This window comes from Asterias amurensis, chromosome 1, assembly GCF_032118995.1.
Source record: "Asterias amurensis chromosome 1, ASM3211899v1".
Taxonomy (NCBI): Eukaryota; Metazoa; Echinodermata; class Asteroidea; order Forcipulatida; family Asteriidae; genus Asterias; species Asterias amurensis.
Window position 1 is genome coordinate 25,397,183 of NC_092648.1, and position 23,349 is coordinate 25,420,531.

At 38.0% G+C, this 23,349-nt stretch overlaps 1 protein-coding gene across 2 annotated transcripts in view; it reads right to left on the minus strand.

Annotated features, from left to right (window-relative positions):
• Window positions 1-23,314, minus strand: part of LOC139934343 (EH domain-binding protein 1-like) — an 86,611-nt gene extending 63,297 nt beyond the window's left edge. For both annotated transcript variants that reach the window (XM_071928541.1, XM_071928532.1), the window contains exons 1-3: window positions 23,226-23,314; window positions 12,157-12,346; window positions 787-941 (exon numbers count right to left, since the gene is read on the minus strand). The gene's annotated coding sequence lies outside the window, so the exon portion shown is untranslated. The remainder of the gene's footprint in view (window positions 1-786; window positions 942-12,156; window positions 12,347-23,225) is intronic.
• Between the last annotated feature and the right edge of the window lie 35 nt (window positions 23,315-23,349).

The window sequence follows — 23,349 nt, forward strand, 5'->3', positions numbered from 1 at the left end:
ATCAACAACACTATGGGTCACACCAAGGTCATGTTGACTTAATTGATAGACAAAAAATAAAAATGACTTCTTGATAATGAAAGAAAAAACCCAGTCTATTCTATTATTCTCAAGGCTGGTTACCGAAACATTTAGCAGTGGAGAAATTGAGCCACTGGTACCCTCTCATTCTTCTGAGAACTCAACTTCATGTTCAACTGCATCCATTGAAGGATGACAATGTAAACTTGAAAGTGTAAACGTGACAAAAAGGTGCACTTTTATTATTATTATTATTATTACTATCATTGGGTGGCATGGATGGCTTGTGCGTAAAGCGCTCTCCTCTCACCAAAGTGACCCCGGTTTGATTCCCAGCCAGGGCTATGTGAATTGTTGTGCGTTGGTTCTCTGCTGTGCCACAAGGGTTTTCCAGACCATCCGGTTTTCCTCCCTCGGGAAAAATCAAACACTTTCGATCTTGGCTGTGCTCCGTGGTCATAATGGGTTGATGTGGCTGGCAGCCAAAGGGATGTCCGTTATACATAGAATCTCCAGGCCTGAAGGCGATTATCCTGATTCCCCCTGGTTATTGCCTCGGTGCCCTTGAAATGCTCCGACAGTAGAAATTAACAACTTTCTCAAAGGTGCCCTTTACCAAGGAGAAAATGCCTTAGTGCCCTTGCCCTTTTCAAAAACAAAGCATACAGGTCTACATCACCCTTCCAGAGGGTGAGTGATGAGGGAATGGCAAGGTGCCCATGGATGGGAAGGAGGGTGGACCTAAAGAACTCTAGTAAGACTTACAAGTAGTTTTACGATCACTGTATCACACTCCACTGTCGTAGACTCAACAAAGAAAGATGCATCGTAGCGGACTAAACTGAAGACTGTGTCATCTAAGAACAACAATCAGACTGTCTCTTCTTTACGTCAACGCGGATGTTATAATGTCATACGCTCTGTGAAACAATAAAAAACAACAAACCAAATTTTAATGAACATTTAAGGAATCCAATGTGACCTCAGGCTTACGCACCAGGAAAAAAGCTAAATAACAGGGTCTTGTATAGTTTTAAAAACTTGGGGTACATATCTAACCCAACATAATAAAAAGAAAGATGGATAAAGTGCTTTATATAGTAATTATTTTTAAGCCAACATGATCATGAGGCATTCCGCTTTAAAGTAGGACTGAAACTATCAGTCCTTCAACCTGAAAACACAACTGACTGAACAGGAAGTTTTGTTTGAACAATGAATTTGTAAATCACATACTGTGCACGACCGGATTCACATAGTGTTGTAGATTGACAACAGAAATACTTGGGGGGGGGGGGGGGATGTGCCTTTGACGATGTATGAAATTTGCCACACAGTCAGAGTACTATGTATGTCATGAAAAAAATATTTATAACTGGGATATAATGTATACACCAATTGGGGCGCGCGCCCGAGCACCGCGAGCCATTTGTTGCGGTGTCTTCAGTGCCTAAATTATGCACAAAGACACTGCAATTGTTTAAACAAAATTCCACCTATTTTGTTTTGTCTGATTGGTCTATAGGGTCGTCTCAGATTTAAAGTTTGAAAATAAATAGGTACCAAGCAATTTCAAAATTTTCAAAATGGCTGCCATTACTTGCTTATTCTGCCTCATTCTTCACAAGAAAAGTAAAATCTGCTATGGCCCTACACAAAAGTATCTTTCTCTTTACATACTCTGAGAATGGGACACGTATCATGCTCACTGAGAATGGGACAAGTCCCATGCTCACATCAGCAGTTGTGTGATCGCTTTGACAAAAACATTGAGACTGAAGTTGAACCATGGTTCTATTTTTTTAACTGTCAAGATCAACGTCTTCCTGTTACAATGGCTATCTAGTTATTGCCAAAACACAGGAACTGGCACCTGTCAACAATGTACAGTATTTCAATAACTTGGATTCTTTTTTGCATCCTGCACTTCGGTGAAATAACTAAACTGTATGACACTTTGCATTTGTGTACCAAACAAACTTTGAAGTTCACCATACAGTGAATGAAGGTCTCAAAATAACTAGTACTGGTTCACTGGTAACAGTGCATTACGTCTAGCACTGGGCCAGCAACCATTATAATGTAGCCTGAAATACCCACTGGGCCACTGGTCAGAGTCCATTAAGTTTTGCATCGGGCCAGTAACCCACATAGCTCACTACATGCACAACAACTGGACGACTGGCAGATTTCACCATTGGGCCAGTAACACATGGCTTGAAAGACCCACTGGACCACTGGCCAAAGTCCAGTACCTTCAGCACTGTGTCTATAACCCACTTGCCAGATTCCAGCTATGGAGCCTTAGGCCAGTAACCCACACGGCTTGAAATGCCCACTTGACAACTGACTACAGTCTGTTTAGTTTACCCCTGGTCCAGTAACTGACAACCTCGTTCCCAGGGGTGATCGATCTCACCGCGCCATTTTTCCCCAGAATGCCTTGCTCGGTCATAACCCCTGGAATTGGCAAATTTAAATGTGCTATATGCTAGCACATGTGGGCGTGATCAACATACAACTACGCGCGCACGCACTTGACATCTAATGCATAACCAATTTCCTGAGCCAATCAGCGTTGTTTCCCAGTACATCCCTACCAGGAGTTAGTGATGAGAGGTATCGATACGACGCGCTACCCATGGTAGCGAGGCTGAGTAACTGCCCCTCACCGACACACACAACACAAGTCCCACAGTCTTGTGGTTTTCAAAACACAGTAATACATTTTTTGATTCCAAACCACTTTCTAAAAGTTAAGCAAAATAACAAACAAGGATTTTAGTAACAAAAAAAAGAATGTGTTAGCAAAGATGTCTTTGCAAACCAGCCCCAACCCTCGAAAATCTGAAGGTTTTACAGATTTACAGAGAAACTGAGGAAATGAAGTGGAAACCGTTGCTATTATTTCCACAATTAAAATGTACAAGTAAAGGTCTACATTACGTAGTTTTCTATGCTTGGATCACTGGCTGGAAAAACAAAGCAATGAAACTTCTCATAAATAGAGTGGCTATAAAACAAAAAATAATGTAGGTTTCACTTTCTAGCCAAGTTTATCTTTTAAACATGTAATGCAGTAAGCAGATGAAGTCAGATTTCATGTAATCTGAAAGTAAAAATGGAATGGTACATTTTTTTCTGAGAATATTTGACAGTGAAGCTATCAATACAAATTGAAATTCAGATCTTGGTTATATGTATTATTATTTGCAGGCCTGTATGCTTCGTTTTTGAAAAGGCAAGGGCATAAAGGCATTTTCTCTTTGGCAAAGGGCACCCTATGAGGAAATTGTAAATTTCTACTGGAGCATTTCAAGGGCACCAAGGCAATGGCAAGGGGCAACGGAGGCAATCGCCTCCGTTGCCTCCGTGAAGTATCAGGCCTGTATTTGTAATAAAACAACTCTGAATTTTTCATTATTGTTGATTAAAAAACTAACGGCACGCACGCACCACTTTTACAGAATTTTCAGTAAACTAGTTAAACATCTATTACCGCTGACGATGTGTATCCAAAGACAAGATTATGAAGTAATTTAAGACAATACTTTATATCGCAAAGTAAAGTTCTTTTTTTCTTGTGGATGGCATTCATACTTTACATCAAAACCCAACGAATTATACAAGTCTATCTACATGTAGAACTCGTTCAACATGACCAATGGTAAATGTACAGTATTTTGGCTGGTAACCTATCTTTGCTTAGCAAGAGGTTTCTGTGGTTAGCAAGTTTTTGTGCTTATTTTAATACATGCTTTATAATGAAATTGGGCGTTGCTAAGCCACAAATGAGTGGGTTACCAACCACAACAATGGTAAATGTACATGGTTATTTGGCTGGTAACCTATTTATGCTAAGCAACAGTTTTCTGTGCTTATCCAGTTTTAATGCGAATACGCTTTATGAAATCGGGCCTTGCTAAGCAAGAAATGAGTGGGGTACCAGTCACAGCAATGGTAAATGTACAGTATTTTGGCTGGTAACCTATTTTTGCTAAGCAAGAGTTTTCTGTGCTGAGTAAGTTTATGTGCTTGAACATGCTTTATGAAGTTGGGCCTAGCTCACACCCAGAGTGCATATGACCCACACAATCACTCAGTGTGAAGAGCATCACCCCAGCCACAGATCCTCATCTGTCATCTCTCCAGTGATGCTCCAGTTGAGGATTTAATCGGATCTCAAGTCCGATGGTAAGACACTCGTATCATTAAGCATCGGTTGTCGACAAGGACTTTTCACTCTGACCCTAGCACACGAGAGCCGCGCTATAAGAGTGGTGCCATCTGTCAAATTGTTTTAGAGCGTTTCAAATCCAGCACGTTAAAATATCTAAAAGGTATTATCACAGGATTGGTACAGCTGATGAAAAAGTTGCAGAAGGTGTTCATGTTTTTGTGTGATTAACCATTATAGGTACATGAAATAAAAAACCTGTCAAAATTTGGGCTTAATACACTGCAAGAGTCAGAGGGAAAAGTGAAAAAAACATGCACAGGTTTTGGCTTGAAGACACATTGGCCTTAATTTCGGCTGTTGCAGGTTTATTAAAGGGAAATATTTCACGGAAAAAGTGGTTCTAAAAATAATACATGAACTTCATTCATAATCAGTAAGCTTTCTTAAATTGAATGATTTTTTGTTTATCCATACCCATCCTGTATTAAAGTTAACAGGATTCCCCATTGCAATCCATCAGGATGTAGGCATCTGTAGATGTTATCTACATGTACTAAGAGTCTGGCTTGTAGAGCAGAATGCATTACTTCCCAAACTTATTACTGTATAATGACAATTTTAGTATTAATTATATTTCGCACAGAAAAATAAAACAAATGAGAGATTACCAAAGTTTTTTCCACAAGTACCTACATGTAGTGTACGTATACATATGACAGTCAACAACTCAAAACGCAAGCAGAAAAAGAAACAAAAATCAGAGATTACCAATGTTTTTTTCCACAAGTCCTAGTGCACGCATACGACAACTCAGTAACTGTACGGCAAAAATACATGACATCACCTCTGCAACGCCAACAGGAATAGCTATAAAACAATAACCCCTAACACATCAGCTTGTTACACGCCAACGTCTGAGGGTTGACTCCGAGGTTCTCTCTAGCTACATCCCTCTGAGAATGAGATCAATAGCCTGTTTTATACATCGCTGCAAATACCACACGATGAAGGACGGAGCGGAGTCACCAGCGTTATGGGCTGCTTCATTGTATGGTGTATAGATTCAAAACGTCAGACCAATTAAGCACCTTATAGAAATGTAATTAAGGGCTATGTACATGGTTTGTACGTGTTTGTCAATGCCGACGATGAATATATTAATGCATCCCCTCTTTTTTTTTTTAGTTTATTGAAACATGGGTCATTAAACACTGGTGACTGTACAGGATGAGGGGTTTGTCCGACCGGCCGTATGGGTTGGAGGTGTAATTAATGAAACAGCTTTGTATACATTGATGTAGAGCTAATACTAAGATGGAGCAAGAAACGCGTTTCAATTAATCACAAACAACTTATTGCATCGGCTTTGTGTACACAGCACACAAAACATATGTACCACACTAACAATGTAAGGTCTTCATATCTCAATTAGTTACCAAACAGTTTGAAGATTTGCAACCTTCCTGACATACTGTAATGGTCTTCCTTTCACAGCATTTACTGAAGAATAAGGTGTAAAATGCTTTAATTAATACATGCAGTTCTTATAGCTCTTTTTCACACCAGATGGCATCTCAAAGCGCTGACAAAGTTGACAAAGTAGGCAGATCTACGTTTGAAACACTATGATTCATTCATTAATAACAATATCTTTATCTTCTTTGTTTTAAATGATGTTCAAATGTTGACTTTGAGTCTGACAAATATCTTTTCAATCCTGTTGAGTAGTAACATGTCATTCAAGTAAAAAAATTACCTCACAAAAAACATTTTATCATTATAGAAAAATAAATATGAAAAATCTTTGGAAATTTGAGTAGGTAGTTATAAAAAATTATATTAAATATAAAAACAACAGGTGCAGGGTTATGAGAAATGTTGCCCGGTAAACAATATTTTTGGGTGAAAGTCTGATAAACAGGTGACCACGACTATTAATATTTAACCAAAATTAATCATCTATATCCCCGATGCAAATTTCCATCTACATGTATTCAATCGAATGAAGGATTTGAACTGCCTCTAGCTACAGGGCAATCTCGGTAGTCTAGTTGGTAAGACACTGCTCTAAAATTGCAAAGGTGGTGGGTTAGAATTCCACCCAAGTAATATGCCTACAGGTGATTTTTTTTCCGCATAGCTTGTGAAAGTACTAAGTATACAGTGCTAACACACATGGGTAGATGGGTAACACCAAAATTAATAATTCTTTATCCCGCGATACATTAAAAAAAATATGACCTTTGACATTTCCACTGCAACACATGACTCACACATAAAGGCCTATGCTCAATCGTTTGACTTAAACCCAGGTAAAAGCTACACACACACGCCCACAAGATTTCACTTTTACGCTTATTACTTTGGCTTGTCATGGCCTAGCCTTTAAGAGCACTGGACTCAAGCTCTGGTGTTTCTGACTAGCAGAGTGTGGGTTCGAGTCCCAGTCACGACACCTGTATCCTTAAGCAAGACACATAACCACATGATGCTTCATCCTTCGGCCGGCGCATAAAGCCGTTGGTTCTGTGTGTTGTTTAACACACGTAAACAAAACTAGTGCACTTATCGAAAAGAGAAGGGGTTTGCCCCTGTGCTCCTTGTTTGATTGGCAGAATATTGTGCCACAGCACCTAAATCATTATATGGTGCTATGTATGTCTCATAATTCAAAAGTAGTTCCACAAACCTTGTTAAAGCACGTTGAGCGGCACTGAGTGACGGATAAGAGTGCTAAATAAGAAGCCTCTATTACTATTAAACTATAGGTAAAAAGCATATTCATGTAAAAAAGAACTACTTCAACCTTTCTAACTATTACATTTATGGTCAAACAAAATAATCCTTGTCCGACCAACCGTTGTTTGCATCGCAACTGATTAAAAAAAAAAAAAAAAGTTATCCACACCTTGACCTTAACAAATGTATTACAGATGACAAATGTAAGTTGCCCTTTCCTTATCGTGACATTGAGGATCTCATTACTCAGCACTGTTGCCACTGGGCCTAAAGACACGTACACCAAGAGAACACAATGCACCACTACTCATATTGACAGCAGACGTGACAGGTAAACCATCTATACGAGAGGACAAATGAGAGGAAAATACCCACAGAATCAGGAAGAGACTAAAACATGATCCTTGCGAGAAGTTCTTGGCCCAATTTCATGACTCTGCTTACTGTAAGCACAGAATCGGCGATTACGGAAGCAGGGAATTCTGTGCTGCTGTCAAGCGTATCTCATGGGTAAGCAGCGAATTTTGGCTTCTGTGCATGCGTACTCCATGTTACTAGGCATTCTACGCTTGAAAGGCTAGCACAGAAATTTGGCGCTTGCACGGTAAGCGGGGAATCGTGATCGTAAGCGCAGAATTTGGCAGTAAAAATGGGCCCTGGGGCTGATTTAACTAAGAGCCAAGATTGATCTTAACTGCAAATCAATCGTAGTTACTTAGTAAAGTGTGAAATCACAATGTAAATCACTATGGCGATACTGACATTTTGTATACGATGGATTTTATTGCTTTGTGAAATTGAACCCTGATCTGTAATGGGATCCTAACCAAGGTTTAATCTGATCCAAAGAATATGGTAAAACAACAAGGGTGTTTGCATATGGTAGGACCATTACATAATGACTATGCTACTGATACGCCGAGATCAAGGGCACTGGCCTTGAACTTCCCTCTTGAAGGGGCACAGCAATTTTCATCTGGTAAGGAGCACTCTGAAAATGTTAACTGGAACTTTGCAAAGGGCACCACAGCAATTGCTTTTGGTGCCGTTGGTTATTCCGAGGCCTGCACGCACATTTTTTACGCACCAAGAGCAGCCACATGTGTCATCCAATAATCTTCCTCCTTGTGCCTCAGTGAGGGCGCTATTTGACTTTCAGACGGATAAAAGTCACTTGTGGATGCTTTATGAATAAGTTTAATCAGAGTTAATCACTTGGTTTACCTTTAATGTGATGACTCGTTACAGGCACCTTAACTTATCTTGCCGAAACCCAGCAGCTAAAACATTAGTTTCATGTCAAGTGCAATACTCACATATGTGAATACATGATTTGTTCTCGAGCATAATACGCTTGTTTTTAGAACACATAGGCCTATGGATCAGGGTTCTATCATTATACGGCTGTGCATTGTTCAATATACCAGTTAAATTGCACACTGAGAGTGAGCAAACAAGAAAATTGCCTCCAAAATGTGGACATGTAAATCCACAGACCAGCAGCTTGTTTCATCCTCAGGAGAGAGCCAAAGAGGCCAAAGGTTCACATCACTATGTAGAAATACACGGGTACACACTGTCAACTATGCCAGCTTTTATCGCACATGCTCAACACTGCATTATTTACAGACTCAATAATAAACCTACTGTGCTGGTTGAATCCGGAGTAATAGATGAAGGGATGAGCCGCCAAAACGCTACGATAAAGTGAAGGTCTCAAAATAACCCTAACCCACAGGAACTGCCTTGGTGCCCTGTGCTTTTGCTGTTGGGCCCTCTGCAAGATTCCAATACAAACTTACATTTTCCTCATAGAAGTGCCCTTTAACAGAAGAAAATTGCTAAACCCCTTCAAGAGTGAAGTTCAAGGCCTGTACACAGATACAGAGTCCTAACTATTATGGCCCATTTCTGGGGCGGAAAATTTTCAAAGCTTCATAATCGCAACAAGCCACTAATTTCAACAGATTCACATTCTATGGCGGCATACATTTTTCTGAGGTGGGTTTTGGTCGTCATATATTCTTCAAAAATCCGTCATTTTCGTGAAATACATGTAAGGCAGCTCCCAATGTTAATAAAATTCCCGTTTTGATCGTTTTCTCACAGTGTTGTCTGCTGCCGCGCGTACGCGTATACATTCGCCAGACGCATGAATTATTGGTCACCGTTTCTTGACTGCACAGCTGCGTTAACGCGCAAACGCAACGCAAGATTTGCGCGTCTTGCGTACACACGGCAGACTGTGAGAGTACGAACAAAAATGGGAATTCCTTAACATTGGGAGCTGCATTATTTCATGAAAATGACGGATTTGTGAAGAATATGTGACGACCAAAACCCACCGCAGAAAAATATATGCTGCCATGGAATGTGAATCTGTTGAAATTAGTGGTTTCTTGCAGGTAAGATTTGAGTTATGAAGCTTTGAAAATTTTCCGCCCCAGAAATGTACCCTGATATCCAGGACATCACTGTAGTACAATACGAAAGTGTAAGGCTACATTGCAATATGTTTCCTGAACATGCTGAACATGTAGATGTACTGCTTACATCTATATGTGGTAATACGGCACACCATGTGTTCCTACCCTAACAGGTTACAGAGCACACAAGAACCATGGAGGAAGGAATACTAATCCCCATAAATACATCAATCCAAGATTAAATTAACCAAAATTAAATTAGCCTGTACTTACATTACAGCATGTGGAAGACATCCACTCTTTAATTATAGTCACATTTATGTGCTCTTGATCAAGCCTAAACTCTGAGATTTCACAGTGCACATTCGATGCTGAGTGTTCACCAGTGAAGTTGTTTTCATAATACCTTAATACCCATTTGAATGCAGTGGACCATGGAACAGCTGGGCCAGCAGTCTGGTCCGTTGTCGTAGTCGGGTTGTTGTGTAGACTGTTAGTCGCTTCTTGATGCAACGCAGGGAGTAGAACAATAGCATCATTCACAGAGACAAAAGGTGTCCAGTAAAAGACAACAGCTGTCACTCAGACATGTCAGACATTGACGTCTCTACTGAATAAAGTGCGTACATTGAGCATCCTACGCCAAGGTTTTAGCATGGTTTGGGTGAAAAAAGGTGTCCAAATTTGTTGGAAATTTAAAAACTCTCCACTTACAACAAATATTGCCGGCCAAACAGGGTGCAAAAATTTCAAACAGGGTTTCCAAAAGACACCCAAACACTCCTCCAGCTAAACACTGCGTCAGTATGTCAACACTCGCTGCGACCAACAAGACAGACTTGACTGAGAACTTCACAACAAAATGGCCTTAAGTCATCCCCAACAACCAATTGAATAATTTTCAATTTCATATTTAGTCAGTTAAATAATTTATTTGCTTTGAATAAAATAAAAACACCACTCAAAAGAGCCCAATTAATTTGAGCTGTTCTCAGTGCACAACATTAGTTATAAATACTGAGCCCACATTTGCACCGTTTTTTTTTAATACCAAGAGAGGATACTGGTCTTTGACAATTAAAAGAAGTGTACCTTGCCTTTAAAAGCACTATATGAAATTAGGGCCAAACTCCAACTTAAAATTACTAGGCAGGAATATTATTTAGCAGGCATGTCACATCTATTAACCTTTTGGGAAAAACTGTTTAATCTGTTTTTATGTGTCAACGTGTAAGATGTCCAAGGTACAGTAATAGCCAGGGGTTAGCCATCCTTGTGTCTTTGGAAGTGTGCGTGTTAATTTTTAGATTGCAAACATGTGTTAGATCCAGCAGGAGTTTTAAGCACTACTACACCAAGTGTTGGCTCAGAGAAGAGCTGGTCTGGTCCTGAAGACAAGCAGAGTATAGGCCTACTCTTCGAAATGTCAAGATTAAAATCGGCTTTTCTCAGAGCCAACATTCACACAAAAGTTTCTTCATATAATTTGATATTTTCTTCCTTTTTAGTGCAGCCTTCATGATTTAAAGATAAACGCACGGCTAGATACAACGAGGCGAACCTCTTCTCTTTTACATCCCATCCAAAGGACCAAGCAATGGTTTTAGTGTCTTGCTTAGGGACACAGTATTGCGACCGGGACTCGAACCCACACTCTGCTGATCAGATACACCAGAGCTTGAGTTCGGGGCTTTTAACCGCTCGACCACGACACCCCACAATTCAGCTTTATGCTGACCTATCCTCCTTTGCTATATGTGTACATGCATGTTTAAAAAACTCTGTTATTACTTTGTTGTATCCCTTCCCAGTGTATGGGGTTTGTTCAGTTTTTGGAATAAAACTAACTCAATACAATCTCAACTCCAACTAAGCTAATTCATACATTACACATGTACTGTGCTTCAGAACACATTGTATAGTTATGTTTTGCGAACTTAGTGGTTGCACACAAAACATTCTGACAGTCCATAAATCAAACGACTGCCCCATTAAATTTCTTGACAAAAGATTTACAACTTGGAATTCACAAGAGAAAAACCATTGTAAAAAAAAAAAAAACCATTGTAAAAAAAAAATTCATTTTATGTATATTTATTTATTTACGTCATCTTGTTTATTTATTTACGTCATCTTGTTTAACGAGGGAAGCCCCATAAGTTATCAAAGAACTGTTCTCCCTGGGGGGTTGGTGTCACATTAATTTTTTTTTACAGCACAACAGCAACAGAGTATAATTAACCAGATTTCATTCATTGTCCACATTTTAAAAAAAATATAGAAATTTGATTTCCACTGGCAAAGTGGTAGAAAAACTAATAAAAACAAACAAAGAGTATAGCCCCTATAGACAAAAAAAGACAACATTTACATTGAAACGTTTACATTCAGAGACTTATAAAAGGGTTTAGGGAGTCACCATGAAACTGAAACTTCTACAGGTAAATTATATTATATCTTCATTCACAGTGAGTAGGGATTCATGTCATGGCCAAAAAAAACTTGATAATAATAATAACAATATATGTATTTATATAGCGCCTTTAACACAGATCAAAGCGCTGAACAATGAATAAAATAAGAACATGCAAAGAAAGAAAGATAAACAAAACAGCAAAGGATTAATGATGAGGCTGACTGAAAAAGTAGGTTTTGAGTTTTTTTTTTAAATGGCAGTAGAAGATGATTCCCTGATCAGTTTTGGTAATTTATTCCATTGATCTACAAAAGGTATCAAAACCCTTTAAATATACATGTAAGAGGTGCATTGTGTATCAAGGTAGTACTAACCTTCATGTAGGGGCGCCGTGACCACTGTGTCCCATCCTCAATGGAGCCGCCTTAAATCACGCATTGATTACTGTACAGACGAACACACTGCTGTCAATAATCCCAGAACACAAACGGGTTACATTCACCTACTGCAACAGCGTCCCTGTGTGTAGGCCAACGTCAAACCCCCGAAGATGCACGCACACTTCTACAGTTATAAAAAGGAGGAGGAAAAGGGGAATGTGAATGACGACAATGTTACCATGAAGTAATCACTGCGTTGGAAAGAAGAACTCCCGATATAAAGGTTTATTTTTACTTTTTTTTGTTTTTACAGTGTGTTTCCCTGGTCACATATGACTCATAGAGTCATGGTAATTAGTTTACCGTCAGTCAACCTTGTTGGGCTTGCCTTGCGGACCTGGTACCTGGTTATGTGGAGGTGGGTTGTCGTGCCTGTTTGGGATACTCTATTTGGGGTCAAATGTATACTGCATGATTCAACCCTCAGATTTCAACATCCCTTCCTCTACACATATACACAAGTTTCAGCGTTTTTAGAACTGATTGTTTTTAAAATGTTATTATTTTTTTTATGTTTTAATTTTTAAGTGTTTGGCCTCTGGGCAACGATGTGAGACAAATAAAAGAAATGAACTGAATGAAAAATGAATGAATACATGTTTGGGATCAGTGTGGGATATGCTTAACAGTAAGCACATTTTTGTGCTACTGCTAACTGTAGCAGACAAATTTGCAAGATGAGGCCAGCTTGTTCATTCACCATAGATTTGCACTGTTCATGTTGTTACATAATTTATTACGCACCATTTAAGCACCGAAAGATTGTGCTTCAATGGTTAGTAGTGAAATGGAAACTCACGCAGTAAGCACAAAATCGTCCGTTAAGCAACTCTATGAAATTGGCCCCAAGGCTGTTTCTCAATGTATACGATAATCCTAACCAAGCTTACTGCAACAAGATACATCTTGGATCCTGTTAGTGTTATCCCAAGGCATAGTGTTGCATCCTGTTGCATCCAGCTTTGTGCTTCTGAAATGTCCTTGGGTATGTGGTGATGTGATGATCATACACATATTGTGTTTCAAACTTATTTTCCTTGTACAGTGTGAAAACTCCTATGGAGCTCTACTAAATTAAACAGCAATAAAGTAAAGCACACATTGTGCCTTTACCAACAAAAGATGTGTGTGTAAATTACACATTATTTCATTCCCACTAATTCCAAACACACTACATGTAATAGGTAAGGGGGATGCTGTCTGTTTGAAACCCGGTTTTAAATAGGCACCCTGTTTTATATGTTGCTTACAATACCTATTTAAAAAGACTAGGCTGCATGCAGGACTGTTTTATTCTTATTTTTGGCATCTTCATTCAAGTTTTCAAAATTTGAATCCTTGATCCTGATTGGTTGACCCATGCCGACAACAGTGTGATACTATACTATAACGCACGGTGTATTTTTATGTGAATTGCCAAATAAATAATAATAATAATAATAATAATAATAATAATAATAATAATAAATAACGCACCATGCATATTCTGCTGTTTTAAAGCTGACAGGGTAAATTTGTTATAACACAGGCACTTGTGGAATATAAACAAATAGCGCTCCCGTATCCTTTGGCCTCATTTGGATGGAAGATAATTAATAAGGGAATAAAAGGGTAGCGACGAGTTCTTTAACGACCGTTTAAAACCGTCAGGGTCGTTGCCCTGTGATGAGGGCCTTTATCGCACGGCAACGATCCTGCAAGGTTTTAAAAGGCGTTTAAGAACGAGTCACTACTCTTTTACTCCCATTCATAAATGCCATTTTGTTAAAAAAACGTTTAAAAACTTTGAAAATTGATAATTTGAGGTTTGAAGTGTTTTTTTTCAAAAATTTCGTTAAGAACCTGATGTGCATGGGTTGTGTGTACGCACACGCTAACGCGCTGTTACTAATAGCTATGAATTGTGCATTCCCCACATGCGGAAGCCAGCCGGTTCTAAACAGCTCCAGCTGGTCATTATCAACTGTTTAAAGGGATGCTGCAGTGAATTAAAACAAAACAGTTAATTTTGCTGTCATTTATTTCTGATATATGTATTGAACATCAATAAAATGTGTTTTGTTTTTTCCCCCACATATCTCACTTGCGTAATTAGCGAATAAGTCATGCCCCCCCCCTTTTGTGGATTGTTACCGCCCCCCTACCATCGACGTCATGTCGGGAATTCAAACATATCGTCGGCAAAAACCCTAACTACACGCGCCTAGGTACCAGGCCACACAGTGCACGCGTCTCATATGCACACAGCCAGGGGACCCGACAGCTCGGGTTCCCAACATGACGCCACGTTTATGCAAATGAAGGCTCCCTTTTAGGGGCGGGGCGGGTTCCCCTAATCTCTTGAAAACCATTTTTAAAATACTTGCGCATTGAATAAAAAATAATAAAAAATATTTCAGGTTTAAAAAGTCATGTTTAACCGTTTAATTTATTTAAAAAAACCACTGCAGCCACCCTTTAAACACCCCCATGTGACGCGCTCTACATCAAAAGGAGTAGCCAAACTGTTTGGGGTAATTTATGAATGGTAGATAATTAATAGTCTACGTATTAGTGCACATCAACAGTTGACACAGAGCTCCGTCGTTTTCACAATTTTTGTCACGAGATTAGGAAAGCTTCTCTAGAGCAAATAACGTTGTGGATTCAATCACAACCGAGGCGTGTGTTTAGATAATTTGTTTCTCCCGGAAGTAGACCTTGAAAAGCTCTAAGCTACATTGAAATGCTAAGTCTATATCCGCTACAAGGTAAACAAAGTTTCATGAACATATATCGCAAATGCAAGAATAACATATAGGTCCAAAGGTTTTGTATAGTTTCATAAAATCCCCTCAGATTTATGTTAAAATTATCTAAAAGGCACTCGACACTATTGGTAATTACTCAAAATGATTGTTAGCATAAAAACTTACTTGGTAACAAGCAATGGGGAGCTGTTGATTGTATAAACTATTATGAGAAACGGCTCTCTCTGAAGATATGTAGTTTTCAAGAAAGAAGGAATTTTTTACTTAAATATTTGAATTTGATTCTGAGACCTCAGATGTAGATTTTGTTCTGCATATACAAGTACCTATTAGAATTTAACATTGAAGGAACACGTTGCCTTGGATCGGACGAGTTGGTCTATAAAAAGCGTTTGAAACCGTTTGTTATGAAATGCATATGGTTAGAAAGATGTTTTATAAGTAGAATATAATGATCCACACATGTATCACTCAAAATTTCACAGTTTTCCTTTTACGTCGCAAACTAACACGGCCGGCCATTTATATTTGACTCCCATAAATGGCCGCCGTGTTAGTCGACGAGGTAAAAAGAAAACCACGCAATTTTGAGGCATATTTGTGTAGACCATTGTATTCTACTTTTACATCTTTCTAACCAATGCATTTTATAACAAACGGTTACAGATGGCTTTTCAAAGACCATCTCGACCATCCAAGGCAACGTGTTCCTTTAAAATTGCATAATAATCAGCTTCAACATAAACTACTATCACAAAATATTTGCCGTTCCTTCATTACAAATGCTGGTCCTTGCTCTACGAACAGTAGACATTGTTTCAATGAAAAATATATACAGTGTGTTTTGTACTCGTTAGAATTACATTATAGGTTATCTATCAAAATACAATTTGGCATTCCATAGTTATGATGCGTTCATTAAAAATGCTGGTCCTTGCTCTATATATAAACAGTAGGCATTGTTTCAACGTGTAATACAAGGTACCCATTAGAATTCAACGTTAAAATTGCATTAAATAGGTTTAAAGCCATTGGACCCTTTCGGTAAACAGTGTTGTCCAAGGCCCACACTTTGTGTACCACAACTTCTATATCAAATAACAAACCTGTGAAAATTTAGGCTCAATCGGTCATCAGAGTCGGGAGAAAACAACGGAAAAACCCACTCTTGTTTTCGCGCGATTCGCCGTGTCATGACATGTGTTTAAAATAAATCCGTAATTCTCGTTAACTTGTTAAATTCTCGTTCTCTTTATATTGTTTTGCTGTTTTCTCAAAAAGTAAAGCATTTCATGGAGTAATATTTCAGGAGAAGTCTTTCACCATTGCCTTCTGTAAACCCTGTAAGTTATTTGTAAATCTGTGAACTTTTATTTTTTTTTCTGAACCGAAAGGGTCCAATGGCTTTAAAGGCAGTGGACACTATTGGTAATTGTCAACGACTAGCCTTCACAGTAGGTGTATCTCAACATATGCATAAAATAACTAATCTGTGGAAATTTGAGCTCAATCGGTCATCAAAGTTGCAAGATAATAATGAAAGAAAAAAAACACCCTTGTCACACGAAGATGTTTGTGTTTAGATGGTTGATTTCGAGACCTCAAGTTCTAAATCTAAGGTCTCGAAATCAAAATCGTGGAAAATTACTTCTTTCTCGAAAACTACATGAATGGCACTTCAGAGGGAGCTGTTTCTCACAATGTTTTATACCATCAACCTCTCCCCATTACTCGTCACCAAGAAATATTTGTCCACTGCCTTTAATACTATCAATGGACTTGGGGTTCCATGGTTATGCCTACATTACAAATGCTGGTCCTTGGTCTTTGGGTGAACCATGCTTATTAAAATCGCGGCTTCGAAAAACAAATATCAACAACAACAACAACAACTCTAGATCTGAGTCAGCAATGACTGCCATCACATTAAATCTCCTATCCCTATCGACAAGGTCATGTACCTGTAATTGTGTTATCAATCGATCTATGCACATGTGTACCAATGTCTCTACTGTTGTTAGACTGAGTTGAGACATGGCATGTACGTATTGATAATTGCCTAGTCCAATCATACATTATGCTGTTCAATTTGAATATCATTTATCATTCCATCAATATCGCTTATCATTCCTTCAACATGTGTGTTTGTGCTCGCACATGTACTACATTTTACATTTACCATCAGCAGACCAGCTGATGATACCAAATGGGCCATCCATAAAAAATTACTAAGTAAACAACTAATGTGAATTATTCATCAGGATGTTTTATTAAAAGTCTCTATGCGTTCAAGTCTTACAAAAGAAAATCAATATTAATTAAATTTGTTCAGATTGCTGCAGATCAGAAATGTATTAACCTAAATCAACCTATTTCTCAAAATGGGTGACTAGGATATTCTGACATGTCTGAAGGTTAACTGAGGAAAATTTCATATTCATTCAACATGTCGAGAGTTGGGCTTTTTCCTACTGAAAGGGCTTTTTGTAGCATTTTTGCCTTCTCTCTTTCAAATCAATTGGACTTTTGTTCCATAAATGCCTTTGCCTTTTGGCAATGCAATAATGCCACTGTAGTATGACCTTCTAATTAATGCAGCTGCATGACTCATTCAACAGTCAAAAAGAGTAAGCAACCATCATTTCTTTCTCTCGGATTCTCCTTTACAAGGACCGTAACATCACAAAAGGCTGTTACAAAGCAGAAACTGACACTTAGCAACAATTTTTCTGCTGTAAAGCACAAAGTAGCAGGGAACCGTCGACAACTGTACACTACAAGAACCTTCTATTTTCAGCAGAGCAAATGAAATTACTCTCCTCCCTAGGATTGCCCAAAAGGAAAAACAATGTCCTTCTAAGAAATCTGCAAGTCAGTGCAGAGAAAACATATATAAAACAAAAGAGTTGTGTAACTTATACTAATTATAAATATATTTTTAGTCTTTTTTATGAACAGCTTAAATATATTTATGTAGCCTTTAAGAAAGACTCTGCCAGGGTTGAAATGTCAAACCTATTCTTTACATTGATACCATCGAGGTAGAGGAAGGAGTTTGCAACTGCTAATTCTAGTTTCTAAACTTATAACGTCAGTGAAATTTCAAAGGCAAATATAATAATGAAATGTCACAAGCAAATTGAAAGAATTAATTTCATGAGTTGGGCACATGTTCCAGACTTGTCTGTATTGAGAGGAATCTCAAGCCATTCAGCAGGGAATTATCTTCCGTAATTTTCTTTATCACAAAGAACATTCTTAAAAGTAAGTTGTATCTTGATGTATATGAAGCTAAATCTTAATTGAACACAAAAAAAAATAAGCAAAAAAAATTAACATAGGAACATGCTGCATAAATGTGAAGATTTGAGTTTTTTCAATTTATAAATGCAGACACAAACTAATTTGCAGGATGCATTTTGGGGGAATTTGTCCCTGAACAGTGAGAATAATTCACTACATAAAATAGGATGTAACATGTCATTCCATGGTAGACATGGTAGGTCACAATCTTTATATATTTTATAGTGTTATTAAAACCATAAATACTTTATACAAAACTTGTTGTGGTTACGGGTGCACTTCCACTCTTCCCCGCTTTTCTCCCGATCCTACTCTTTCAATCCACTGTCCAGTAGCTCATGTTAACCTTGACCAGTGTTGACCTTGACTGAGTGTGTTGGAACCCTCTCAAGTTCGGGTGCCTAACTACTAAAAAACCTGACTCATGAGATATCATCAGGATGCGCAATTAACCCTCGATCCAAACTTGTTTTATTGGTAGTTTGGGTCATGTTATGTTGTTATAATTGCCTTGGACTAGGTACATCCTTTTTTCATGGCAATTCTTTTCAGACTGGCCTTTGAACACATCTGAGATTTCTTTTATTTATCTGGACCGGCGCCTTTGAATGTGTAAACAGAGAAAGTGCGCCTTACAAATGCTGTGTTTTATTATTTTTATTAGCATCATACTGTCTGTAGGCTTTATTTAATAATATGGAAAATTTGCAAGAAAATTTGCAAATTTTGTACTCCTCATCAAAAAATAAAGCTACAATACTGCATAAATTCTAATAATATCTTTGAATAAGTAAAAAAAAAAAAAAACTATAGGGGCCTATATAACGTACCTCTAAAGGGTAAAAGTTAAAAAACTTAAAGTAGTTTTTAGTATCGAATAGTACACCAACTCTTATGTTAGCAGAATTCCAAAGAATAATCATTGCACTTGAAAACGCTGCTTACTTGTCCAAATAGTTTACTCCTTTAACCATCTCTGCTCCCTGTGGTGTATTCAACCTGTGCTGCCAAGTATGTAGCGCACTTAGCTAAATCAATCTTAAGTGTCTTAACCAGGATTCGAACCCACACCCTGATGAGCCCACAACATGCTTCACATTACAAAAAGTACATTCAATTCAAAACCTATCAATAAATTTAAATTTTAGAAGATTTGAAAAGAGATTAAAAGGCAGAGGACACTATTGGGTAATTACTTACAGCATAAAACCTTACTTGGTACTGAGTAATCGGGAGCTGTTGATAGTATAAAACATTGTGAGAAACGGCTCCCTCTGAAGTAACGTAGTTTTTGAGAAAGAAGTATTTTTTTCCCAAATTTGATTTCGAGACCTCAGATTTAGAATTAGAGGTATCTCAAAATCAAGCATCTGAAAGCACACAACTTTGTGTGACAGGGGTGTTTTTTCTTTCATTAGTATCACTCAACTTCGATGACCAATTGAGCTCAAATTATCACAGGTTTGTTATTTTATGCATATGTTGAGATACACTGAGAAGACTGGTCTTTGACAATTACCAATAGTGTCCAGTGTCTTTAAGCCTCCAAGCATACTTTGACAGTGGTAGAGTCTGCATATATAGAGAATGTGTCAGTGGTGCTGGCCACAGGAACATGTGGCTACCCTTTTGTTTATAGAGCACATTGCCTTGGATCGGTTGAGTTGGTCTTTGAAAAGCGTTTGTAACCGCTTGTTATAAAATGCATGGGTAGAAAGATGTTGTAAAAGTAGAATACAATGATCCACACAAACATGCCTCTAAATTGCGCGGTTTTCCTTTTACCTCGTCGACTAACACGCTAGAGGCCATTTATGGGAGTCAAATTTTTTACTCCTATCAATGGTCGACCGTGTTGAGGCAAATTTGTGTGGATCATTGTATTCTACTTTTAAATTATCTTTCCAACCATATGCATTTTATAAAAAAAACGGTTACAAACGCTTTTTATAGACCAACATGTCCGATCAAAGGCAACGAGTTCCTTTAACTTCGGATGTGCCCCGCACATAATGCTTTATCTTTCACTGACATTGACAAAGTACAAACTGAAGGTGAATGTTCCACTCTGACGACCTGTTTTTTCACTTTACAGCAAGTTGGACAACTCTAGTTTCAAATTCCAGGGTTATCAAATCAATAAACTGACTCAAATTTGGAAAAAATTCTACTGGACCATCTAAGGCTCAGACTGTTCACCAGACCAACATTTATTTTGCAAGACCAGAATCTAAATGAAGAAAAAAAAAGTCTACACCAAGCTGATCATTATTTTAAACTTTTTGTATTTGTACAAGCACTAAAAGAAGATTAAAGATTTAATCGCAACAGAAATGGAAGATGTTAATCAGACTCAAAAGTCAACATTTTGAACATACTTCTATCTAACTATCTATGTATGCTGGTTCTCGTCAACGCCTTTCAGTGTGCGATATCGCCAATTATTGTAATTTCATGCAAGCACCAGTTCATCAATACTGCCAAATTCAACAAAATAGCATATTAAACCCCAAATCACCCACCTGTCAAATGTGTTAAAGGAACTGACACTATTGGTTATTGCTCATAATAAATGTAAGCATACAAACTTACTTGGTAACAAGCAAAGGAGAGCTGTTCATTGTATAAAACGACTCTCTCTTGAATAACATAGGCCCTAGTTTTTGAGAAAAAAGTAATTTCTCACTGAAATATTTGAGATGAATAGGTGACCTCAGCTGATGTATCAAATTCAAGCATCTGAAAGCACACAACTTCACAACTTGTGCAACAAGGGTGTTTTTTCTTCCATTATTCTCTCGCAACTTTGACGACCAATTGAGTTAAAATGTTCACAGGTTTGTTATTTTATGCACAGTATACAATTGTTGTACACTCGAGGGGGAAAATGGAACCCGAGGCGATATAATTGTTATTCCTCTTCTCGAAGTTCTGTTGTCATCTTCAAACATTATTACGACTGACTATTCATTGTTTAATAAGCAGAGGAACAAGAAACAATTCCCTCGAACCCGCGGTTGTTTTGTACACAGCGCTCGAAATCGACCAACGCTGGGAACGATCAAGGTGATGTACACCGGTGTACATCACTTTTCATGTTACCCGGCCCGTCGAGCCATGTAACATGCATTTTTGTTGCGCGTCACATGATTGGTTCCCGACCAATCAAACTTCACAGTTTGTTACCGAGGTATAACAATCAATTTTGAGACACACCAAATGAGAAGACTGGTCTTTAATCAAAGGTGTCCAGTGCCAGTAGGCCTACTAGACAATTTCCTGAGTTATCTTTAGTCAGACTTCTTTGACAATTGACATAGTTCTGTCTGATACACCATTTTGGAAAAAATGTCAAATCAAATTTTTATAAGGAGTCTCTGGCTGACAGGCTGTCAAGTGAGGAGCTTAGGAGGACGGTCGAAGTGGAGAGGATCAGCACCTTTTGAGGAGGCACCGGCTGAGGTGGTACGATTTGGTCATGTGGGGATAGAGGAGGATGCCAACTGGGTCAAGAGGTGAATCAACGTACGTGTGGGTGGGACCACACCCGTTGGCCGACCATGCAAGACGTGGCAGAGTTGCTTGGAGAACTGCTTGGAGCCAATACACAGGAGCAAGCAGAGGAGAGCTATGGCCTATCTATAGGCATGATAGGGAGAAAGCAGGCCAACCACGAACAGACTGAACAATAACCTTAAAACTGACATGATGATGATAAGGAGACATACAGTTATACAGTAGCACCCAAGTTTTAATTAAATGGGTCTACTATTACTAACTTTCAAACTTTAAAGGATGCCCAGAATGTTTTCTATTTCTAGCAAAAGATCAAAAGTCAAATTATATTGAGTTTAAATCATTGGACCATTAATTGTGTCTTGTAGTCTTTGTCACTCTTCTTGATTTTTTTTAGTGTTTACATTTTTTTGAAAAGTCAATTTGTCAGTGTCAGGACACTTCGTACCTGTGCCACTTCGTACCCTTGACACTTGGTACCTTTTCAAGGTACGAAGTGACTTTGGACACTTCGTACCTAGGACACTCGTACCTTCTTACAAGACACTTCATACCTTCTCACGAGACACTTCCTACCTTCGTACTAATTTGGCATTTCTGCATCGTTTATGATTATTTTATGCTTTGTGATCGGATGATAATGAAATAAAAGCAAATCAAACCAATTGTTACTATTTTGTTGGGACCAAGGAGCCATTTTGACGATTGCGTGATTGTTTGACTTTAAAATATTTGTAAAAAATATTGGCGGAAGATATTGTCCTTGGCGGTAATTAACTTATTAGAAAATACAAAATATTAATTTCACATTAAAAATGACATTCACATATCTCAAAAAAAAATCACATCTCAACGAACATTAAATTATTGAGGAATACACATATTAATGAAGGTACAAAGTGACTTGGCTGATGGTCACTTCGTACCCCGCCCACGGTTCGAAGTGACCAATTTGGTTACAGTATGAAGTGTCCAGGGTACGAAGTGTCCGACATCCAATTTGTCAACAAAAAACAAAGTCAAAAACTTAAATTTAAAAAGACAAAAAGACAACATTTTTCTTGTTGTTACTTTATATTAACAAAATGAATAGTAAATCATAGTCAAATCAAGAGCAATGTTTGTTCATATAAGACAGAGAGAGGAGTTAAAATAACATTGTTGTTTTAAAAGCCAATTTAAAAAACAATCCACATTTAAAATCTGTCTACTTTTATCACGATACTGGTAATACAGTTGTAAATGACAGTCATAAGTCTCGGTGGATAAACACACGGGACAACAGATAGTCAATGATAAACACTACACTAGTCTACTGTCTACAGGCGGATAAACATCCCGTTAAATCATAAATAATCTTATGATAATAAAACTAACAATTAATATCTTAAGTACCTTGATTTGAAAGTTTTGTTAAATTTGATTTTTACTTACATGTAGATCTTTAGGGCGAAAAAATCGTAGAAATTCTGCATTGAACTTTATTCTAGCTGTGTCCTACATAATGATGTGTGATGATGAATCGTGACCAACCTTTCACGCATCAAAATCTCGTCTT